Genomic DNA, 10,980 nt, shown 5'->3' with positions numbered 1-10,980 from the left:
TCTGCTGCCACTTCACGATGTAAGCGCGAAATCAACCTCTGGTTCCTCTTTGTCTGGTACCATTTCAGTACTCGCGCCTGCAAATGGACAAATATGATGTAACAACCTGAATACACCAATATAAGGTTCAACACACCTACTATGCTCACATTTTAACAATGAATCAGAATGTAACCAACTTTAGTCAGAATGTCATCATTTTAAATTTCCAACAAACACCTACATATCACAGCTATTATGGTAACATGTCAACAGTCCATAGGAATGTCAGTAAATTTAGTCACTTTGTGACCATTTTGAGTTTTAAACACATAGAACATTGGCACATTTTGACAACTTACACACACACAACATTCTGTACTAAAAGAAACTACATATCACAACGACCATTGACACATTTTAACAGTCAATCATAATATAACCATCATAAGTCAGAATGTAAGCATTTTAAACAGGTACCTACAGACAACTTTCTCCCCCATTTCATACTACAACACCTACATATCTGACCAATGATGGTCACATGCTCACAGTCCATAAGAATGGTTACATTCCTTATCAGAATGTCACCCTTTACTGTATTAAACAAACAGAACATGTTGTCGCATTTTATACTAAAACAACTACATATCACAACTACCAGGGTCACATTTTGAAATTAAATCAGAATGTAACCATCTTAAGTAAGAATGTGACCATTTATAGTTTTAAACACACACTATCTGTCACATTTCATACTATAACACCTACATATCACATTAATGATGGCAACATGTTAATAGTCCATAATAATGTAACCATGGTTTGTCAAAATGTCAACCTTTATAGTTAAAAAACACACAGAACCTGCTGTGGCATTTTATTCTAACACAACTACATATGACTTGTACCATGGTCACATCTTCAAAGTAAATCATAATGTAACCATCTAAGATCATAATGTCACCATTTTTATTTTAACCAAAATGATAATACTGTTGGAATATGTGTCCTCCGACAATAATGCGATCACAACTGTCGATCATGATGATCACATGTTTAAATCTCATTTTAAGAATACACGTGGGATGTAATATTTTACAGTCAACTGGTCCACACATATCGGTAATGATTGGCTGACTAGAGTTTGACATTACTGTCGTGCAACGGTGGTGATCAGTTGATCCCCTTAGGTCATACCTAAAGGGTAACACTCTTAATTGATTATTTAATTGATCGTATGTCGATACGGGTTAATTAAATTGATTAAAATTGACGGACGATTTTGTGAGTATTATTGACGTGTCTTATTGTAATTCGATTAAATAAAGATACGATCTAAGTAATCAAATTGTTTTATTACTTAGATAAAATTATTGTTTATGAAACAATTGAAGCTGAATGAATAATTTATTATAAATACAAGACATTGTGATTTATAATTGATAAACCATTTTTGGTACAAGTTGTGGACAAGGCCCTCGGGAACTGCGTCCGCGGGATCCACACCAGGCATAATCGACTCGAGGTTCTTTCGAATCGAATTAAGACATATTAGAGTCGCCACCAAGTTTTTTGGGAACTTGGAACCGTTCAAGTCAACTTTACACCTTTCATCGAAAAGCATAAAGCCAATCGACTACGAGTGATTAAAGATAAAGACTTGTACCCTATATCACTCGATTTGAATGACTCTCGTAATCCAATGGTATTTAGACGGATCCACAAACCATAGATCTTGAGTAAGGGGTGAGGGTACGTGTTGGGAAGCCCATAAGGACACCCAACCCCGCCCGTCAATAACGGCCTCTACTAAGTCAAGTGTCGGAGTTCAAACAAGGTCATAGCTAGTACGATATATGATATGCAAACGTTGTTTTAACCCTATCATGTGACAACAATTTCTATGTCGTTTTAGATGCAACTAAACTAACTTTGTCAAAGCTGTAATTTAGCATGTGGGTTGATTAATCTAACAACATTCAAACGAAACAAACAAGGCTTGGTGGGAATGGGGGAGCCGTTGGGATCTACCTATTACAAACCAGGCATTTCATGCCGACACAACAACAAATTAAAGATACAACTCGATCTAAATACAAGTGTTACATACAAAACAATACGCGACAACACACACGGCCGTTTGGCCTAGAAAACCGTGCACATGAGGGGTGGCCCACGGCTCACATGACCCACGGCCTTGGGTCACTCCTCGTAATGCGTGCTCGCGCTTAATCTCATCGAATTAGACATAGGGCTATGCACCAAAGCATGCATTAGCATAAACCGGGCCACGTTGCTTTAGACAACATGCGGTTTACTACGCTCCTACAAGCATTGGGAACAACCGTCTAACCAAACAAGACCAAGGTTTTTGAAGAGGTTTTGACTCAAAAAGAAGTAAAACAAACTTGAAAGATTACAACTCGATAAACAAACGATAAATTACAAGCTAACAAACGACAAAGAACAAAAGGTATAAAACAAGCGAGACAAAGAAAGACGTGGCCAACCCCACGGCCTAAAGCCACGGCCCAAACCAACGGCCAAGAAAAGGCCAACCTAGTTCCTAAGTTAGATTCATTGGTTAGACCGAATGATTGCGAAAAGGGATAGGAAACAAGTTAGAAAACGAGGTAAAAACGATGTTGATTGATTGTCGCATGAGGGTGCATTCTACACGGCCTAAAGGGTCTAATTAGGTCAAATTCGCTAATTAACTTAACTCATCGAGTGTCAATAAGAAGATGCTAATCACGCACTCTTATACTAGCGAGAAATTAGGTGAAAGAGAGAGATGCATTCAATTATTTACAGAATCGTCGATTGATTTTATAACTTACGTCGAAGCCACCTATCGTGTCTAATTAGATTATTAAATTAATTTAAAGTCATCTAAATACGTCATAGGTTAACAATCAGAGGTTAAACTAACATACAACGGGTCCTAGGGTATGTCGATGTGGCCGAAACAATAAGAGGGTCGAAAGCGACGAAAGTTAGACAACTTGTTTTATTTATGCCCTACCTTGAACACGAGGATATGTAAATGAGACGGGGGTGTACGACCGACAGAAGGAGCGGTTTCTTTTCCCATCTCAAGTCAACGCGGGTGTTCATGGTGGTACTTTAACTCATACTCGGACTAACTAGTTTCATAGTTAATTTAAAACAAACGATAATTAAAACGAAAAACAAACAAAAAACAAGACAAATAAAAAGCATAAAAAAACGAAACAAAAAGAGGAAAGAGAAGGGGATTTGATGCACCCTCAACCTACATGTATCGTTGACACCGTCTTGGGTCGTAATCGATGGTAGATTTTATCTCGAGAGGCCGTCGTCGACGAAGAATAAAGCAAACACGCGTTTTGGAAACTTTCTGGACAGCGATTTTCAAACAGTGATATCTCCCTCGTTTCACGACGAAAATTCGATTTAAAAGATGTTTTGGAAACTAGAAAGAGAGGAGAACAAGGATCTTAAAGCAACCCCTGCTCGTTTTGGGTTATTGGGCACGAAAAACGAGCACAAACAGAACTGGACAGACAAGAAGAAACCGCGAAAACAGAGTGTTATTTCACTCTGTTTTTCGAGGGATTTCGTGTACTCTCAAGGGCAATTTGGCTCGTAAATCTTTGTCTAATGTGTAGATTGATGTTATGTGGTTAATTAGGAACAAGAAACTCGAGTTTTTATGGAGGTTTGATGGAGGAACGAATGGGTTTTCGAAGAGGACACACAAACAGTTTCAGTTTGTGTGTCGGTTTTGTTTAGGGTTTTTGAAGGATGTTTAGGGTTTGTTTCTGAGGTTTAAAGCTTATGAGTGATGGTTGGATGTATGGAGAACTTAGAGGAATGAATGTATGGTGAAGGGGTGGTATTTATAAGGGTTTAAAGTAGGTTAAAAGAGAGGAGGAGGCAGTCGGGCTCAATCCCGTATGGCTGCTGTCCATCGATTTTTGTGAGGGTTTGAGGGGGGTTTTCTTGGTGATTAAGCTAGGATAATATGGGTAGGATACTAGGGTATGGGTTAGGGTTAATGGGTACGGGTCTTGGTGGTGTTTGGAGCGGGTTTTGGGCTCGAGATTGAGCTGCCAAAACAGGGGGCTGCATTGGTTTAGTGCGGGCTGTTTGGGGCCTGTTTTGGACGAGAATTTGGGCCATGGATAGGGGGTTCGAACAAGGGTGAATGGGTAGAGGTCTAGGTGGGTTAATGTACTCGAGATTCGTGCCAATTCGCAAAGGAAACGGGCTCAAAAACCGAGCTAAAAACGAGCTCAAAAACACATGCTTAAAAAACGAGTTTCCTTCGCTTTTAAAATCGATTTTTCAAATCCAATAATAAATTAAAACAAATGACTTTTCAAATCAAATATACTCATAAAATGATTTTTCCAATCAAATATTTATTTTATTTTCAATAAAATAAACTTAAGGAAATAAATTCAAAATAAAGTTTTAATTTAAATATCATTTAAATTAATAAAATGAATTCACTTAAGAAAACACATTAATTTAAATATCATTTAAATTAATAAAATACTTCATCGACGACGCCCATTCTACCTCGTAAAACGAGCTCCAAATAATGACAGTGACAACTAAAGAATACATGTGTCCTATCATCATCGGGTGTTTGTCGGGTTCTCTATAAATTCCAATATCGACGGATACGGGTATCTACACAAGTAATTATGAATTACTAAGTCGATTTTTGTACATGACGCATTTTTATTAATACGTTGATTTTTAATATGTTAAAAATACATTACATTGTGACATGTCATGTAACATGTAACATATGACAAATTGACAAATGACAAAATATAAAATGGACCTCCCATTTTATGTAAGTGCCGAAAATAAGGAGGGAGTATTAGGTTTAAATTATGTTTATTATGTTTAAGTGGAAAGCATAATCATAAAACCTAATTCATAGCCATGCACACCTAGTTGCTTTTGTGAAGAGTATCTTGGTCATGCATTGGCCCTTGCCACCCCCCCATACCCGGTTTTCTAAGGGCAAGTATAGAGAGTTTTTCTCTCTAATTTTTCATTCACAACTTCAATTATTTTCTAGTGTAAGAAAATAAAAACTCTCTCTAATTTTATGAAAGCTTAGAGAAATAAAATCTCTCAATATTCATCCCCTCTTGGCCGAAATTTCAAGAGGACAAAAACAAATATTTTGGGTCAATTTTAGTAAGATTATTATTATTCTAGATCAAGTAATATTAATCTATTAAGAGGTTATCTTGGGTATTCATCTTTGGGAGGGATTCTAAGCTTGAATCTTTGTTCATCCATATAAGGAAAGCTCAAGAACAAGTAAGAAGGAGATCTTACTTGTGCCCTTTAATCCGAAACTCCCATAGTAAGAAAGACGATTTCTTCTTTATTTCTAATTATGTTTGCATGCATAAGATCTAGATTTAATTTTATGACTAAATTAAATGTCACATATATGAATATGTAAATTAATGAGATTAATAATTTCTAACAAGCGGTATCATGAGCATTAGGTTGTTTGCATGCAAATCGGTTATTGTTTTTCCGAGTTATAAGATTAACAAACAAAACTTATAAATTTGTGTTTATTATGAAATATCACGAAATTTATTTGCATGTTAAAGTTTCTGGTCCTAAAATGTATTTAAGATATTTTGGTTTATTTATGGATTTTATTGTTCATTTTATATAATAATGGCATTAAAATGAGATTTTTATGATAAAAATGTCATTTTTGGACTAAAAATAGCTAAAATTCGATTTTTCCAGTGGTTTTTGGATATGTTTTCACATATATTATCTACTGATGGCCTGTAAATTGTCATGATAAAATGAGTTGTTTTGCTCGAAATATGGATTTTTCAGGTTAAAATCGTATTTAAATGGGAAAATAGGTTAATATGAGTTATATTTCGAATCTGGTCATGGAAATTTAGTATGGTGTCACATGAAATTTTACAAGATGTGTGTAAAATATTTGGTTATAATGAAGTCTTTATGCATGATTTATGAATTTTTGATGAAAAATCACATAAATAGTGACTTTAATTAGTAAAAATGCTAAAACATACTTCATGACTAAAGAAAAACGTCACATATTGAATTTTATCATATATTTCAGATCTAAAAGTGAAAAGGTGATAAAAATAATTTTTCTCATATTTTTATGGTGATAATTGTTAAAATCGATAAACCGCAACATTGTTTTTCTTGATAAATTTTCGAAATTTTTAACCTACGTTTTTGAACATTATGAGTGTCATGGTATTTTTTCAGAATGTTCATGAGTTTAAATTTCAAATTTTGAAATTATTTGAAATTTTTATGATTTAATTTGAAGTTTATGACATAATTTTGTATTTTAGGTCCATTCATTAACAATATTAAGAAATCTAGGTTAATTATTGTCAAATGTTAGTGGAGACTAATTTTGAGTCCTAATATGGTTAGGGTAATTAACTTGTACATAAATATGATTTTATGTAATTATTGTGATTTTAAAAGGTTAAATCCCGCAAATCCGTAAAAACCGATTAATATACGATATTGGCTCCTTAAAGGCGATTTAGCATAAAATTGGGCATGTTCATACATATTATAATGATGCATTTTATTTATGATTGTCATATTTTAATTTTATGTAATTTTTGAATTATGTAATTTTACTTAGTATGGCCTTAGTTTTAATTGATATTACCCGAAATGTATGGGAATATCGATTCGGTTGTAATTTATTGTGATCTCGTATCACCGTTTTGTAATTTAATAGATTTATTTTATTTTAATTAAAATGTATAATAGGAATTTATGTAATTTATTATGTAATTTTATTTATTACTTTGTAATTTCCATAAGTTTCCATGAAGACGGTGTTACCTCGAGATGCGTGCCAAGACCGAAGTTCAAGGGACCAAAGGAGTTGGTTTCCGAATTTGTAATAGTTTATTAGATTTACTATTTTAGGAAGGCCATACTAGGATTTATTTTTAATGCTTTGCATTTTATTTATATGTTGCATGCATCGCTAAATCGCCATAACTAAACATGCATTTTAAATCGAGTTTATCGACCGTGTCAATTACAATTATCGTAATTCACCGCTTTAGTTCACTTAAAACGTGATAGATAATAAATTGACATGACCTCTCGCTAAAATAAACAATTGAGACTTAGCCTTACCAAAAAGTAGAAACCATGAAAAACTATTTCGTGAGGGAGTGCGCTCGGCCACACCGGGGTACAAACCTTGTTACGTAGGGGAAGTGGCTGATAAATGTCTATCCACCGAATTCATATTGATAAGGGATGAATCGGCTACCCCGTGCCCAAGTTAATGTGAATTTGGATCATGGACACATTTATTTGAAATTTGGATTGAGCTCAACGGAAGTATTCGTGACCGTAGTCGCATGTGTGCCGGGCTATAGATAAATATTAGAGTAATTTTATCAACCGAGAGTTCTAAAAGTAGAATCGATTAAAGAGTTAATCCACCGAGTTATATTGATGAGGGATGAATCGGCTACCCCGTGCCCAAGTTAATATGAATTTGGATCTCGGAATCATTTATAATAGTTGGGTAGAGGTCGCTATATAAATGCTCATATCTTGTTAAAATATTTACAAGTATGATTTAAAAAGACAAATGTTAATATTTCCTTTTCCTCCATACTTGTAGTTCATTACAATGAATCCATCAAACGCTACTACACCGATAACTATTGAGTCTTGCCACGATGTTTTTGACGACGTTTGCTTCAACAATGATTTCGACACTACTAGAGAACTTCATTTTTGGATAGGTTCGGATGGAAACCTAAACTTCATCACTTCTTCTAAACCTCCTACTACTACAAGATCTCTTGTGAGCCGGTCTCAGGAAGACCGCCTCATAAAATCTATAGGATCTTTATCTTTGGAAGAGAAAGATACCGAAACTAGTGGGAGCTCAAGCAATAAAGTTCTTGCTTCCAAGGGCAAAAAGTTCAAGAAGAAGGGAAATAAAGGGAAAAACTTCAAGCAAGTTGAAGATGAGTGCCATTATTGCTATGGCATGGGACATTGGCTTAGGAATTGTCCCGTATATTTGCGAAATATAAGGGAAGGAATCATCGTTCCAAAAGGTAAAATTCCTAAGGAAATTTATGTTATTGATGTAAATTATACTTCCACTACGACATGGGTACTGGATACTGGTTGTGGTTCTCACCTTTGTAATCATTTACAGGGGTTAAGAGACGTGAAGAGGCTTAGCAAAGGAGATGTGGATCTACGCCTTGGAAATGGAGCTCGAGTAGCGGCCGAATCCAAAGGAACTTATGTATTAGCTTTGCCCAATGGATTTGAGTTGTATTTACATAATTGTTTTTATGTACCTACACTTTCTAAAAACATTATTTCAATCGCTATGTTGGACATGGACGGTTTTTGTTTTGTCATTAAAAACAATCGTTGTACTATCTCAAGGAACGATTTGGTTATAGGCCAAGCTCCTTCCATTAATGGCATTTACATTTTAGAAACCTCGAATCCGACTAATGACATCTACAACATTCAATCAAAGAAACTCAAATCAAGTGATCCAAATGAATCGTTCATTTGGCATTGTCGATTAGGTCACATAAACGAGAATCGCATCAAAAGATTAATTCGACTAATGTGATTACACCATTTGATTACCAATCATATGGAACATGCGAATATTGCCTTCTTGGCAAAATGACTCGTAATCCTTTTAGCGGTAAAGGAACTCGAGCAAGTGAACTATTGGGACTCATACATACCGATGTGTGTGGACCAATGAGTATCACCACTCGAGGAAACTATGACTACTTCATAACCTTCACCGATGACTTGAGTAGATATGGGTATATCTATTTAATGAAGCATAAAAGTGAAGCTTTTGAGAAATTCAAGGAATTTCAAAACGAAGTAGAGAACCAATTGAACAAAAAGATAAAAACACTACGATCCGATCGTGGTGAAGAATATCTTAGCCATGAATTCGATTCACACTTGAAAGGTTGTGGTATTATATCACAACTCTCTCCACCCGGAACACCACAACTCAATGGTGTTGCCGAAAGAAGAAATCGAACCCTACTTGATATGGTTCGATCCGTGATGAGTCAAACCGAGTTACCGAACTCGTTTTGGGGATTTGCAATCCAAACCGCAATTATATCTTTGAATAATAGTCCCACAAAGGCAACCGAAAAGACTCCATTTGAGATATGGAAAGGAAGAGTTCCTAATGTATCCTACATGAAGATTTGGGGATGTAATGCTTACGTCAAGGCAAAGACCGACAACAAGCTTGCCCCAAGATCAGAAAAATGCATCTTTGTAGGTTACCCCGTGACCTCTCGAGGATATTACTTCTACAAGCCTCAAGAAAACAAAGTGTTTGTGTCTTGCGAGGCTGTCTTCTTAGAAAGAGAATTTATTTCTAAGAGACAGAGTGGGATAAATTTTGAACTTGATGAAGTTCAAGAGCCACAAACCGAGGTAGAGACGTAAGAAGATGTTCCTTCGTCGTCTAGTGCGGTTGTCCCTCCTCCACTTAGAAGAACGGGCCGAGTTTCTCGCCATCCCGATCGATATGTGGGACTTATCGAAGAAGATGGAACACTCGATGTGTTACTTTTAGAAAGTGACGAGCCTGCCACCTACAAAGCCGCAATCTCTAGTCCAAATTCCTCCTTATGGCTTGAAGCCATGAAGTCCGAGATGGATTCTATGCATGAAAACCAAGTTTGGAACTTGGTGGATTTGCCTAAAGGGGCAAGACCCCTTCAATGCAAATGGATTTTCAAGGTCAAGAATGGCATAGAAAGACATGATGATGTCTACAAAGCTAGGCTAGTGGCAAAAGTATTTACCCAAGTCCAAGGTCTTCATTATGATGAAACCTTCGCCCCCGTAGCCATTCTAAGATCCATACGGATTTTGTTAGCGATTGCCGCATTTCATGATTATGAAATATGGCAAATGGATGTCAAAACAGCTTTTCTAAATGGTCATTTAGAAGAGGAGGTGTACATGATACAACCCGAAGGTTTTGTCGATCCTAAAAATACTAACAAAGTGTGCAAACTTAAGAGATCCATTTATGGTCTTAAGCAAGCATCTAGAAGTTGGAATCATCGATTCGATCATGTGGTAAAAGAGAATGGTTTCACTCGAAGTGTTGAGGAACCATGTTTATACATGAAATTTAGTGGGAGCAATGTTGTGTTCCTAATCTTGTATGTCGATGACATACTACTCATTGGAAATAATATTCCAATGTTGTCTTCAGTTAAGAAGTGGTTAGGTAACCACTTCCAAATGAAGGATTTAGGAGAGGCACAACGCATATTAGGTATCCGGATCCATAGAGATAGATCCAAGAGGATATTGGCACTAAGTCAAGAATCTTATGTTGATAAAATTCTTCGACGTTTCAGCATGGACAAATCAAAAAGGGGATTGGTACCTATGGTAACTGGGACAATATTGAGAAAGTCTCAATCGCCCTCCGAACCCCATGATGTTGAACGCATGGAGTTGATCCCTTATGCTTCCGCTGTTGGATCAATCATGTATGCCATGATATGCACACGTCCTGATGTCTCGTATGCCTTAAGCATGACGAGTAGATATCAAGGAAATCCAGGTGAGAGTCACTGGATAGCCGTCAAGAACATCCTTAAGTACTTGACAAGAACTAAGGATTCTATCTTAGTGTTTGGAGGAGACACCGAGCTCCGTGTTAATGGTTACACGGACTCAAGTTTCCAAACGGATAGAGATGACATGAAATCACAAGCTGGTTTCGTTTTCATGCTCAATGGTGGTGCCGTTAGCTGGAGAAGCTTCAAGGAAGCTGTGATCTGGATTCAACAACGGAGAGGTCGAGTACATTGCGGCATCGAAAGGCTCGCTAAGGAAGCTGTTTGGATCAGGCAATTCACGGAAGGTCTAAGAGTAATACCTACCGCCAATGAT

The sequence above is a fragment of the Silene latifolia genome, chromosome 4 (assembly GCF_048544455.1).
Source record: "Silene latifolia isolate original U9 population chromosome 4, ASM4854445v1, whole genome shotgun sequence".
NCBI classification, from domain to species: domain Eukaryota; kingdom Viridiplantae; phylum Streptophyta; class Magnoliopsida; order Caryophyllales; family Caryophyllaceae; genus Silene; species Silene latifolia.
Note: the sequence above shows the minus strand (reverse complement) of the source record.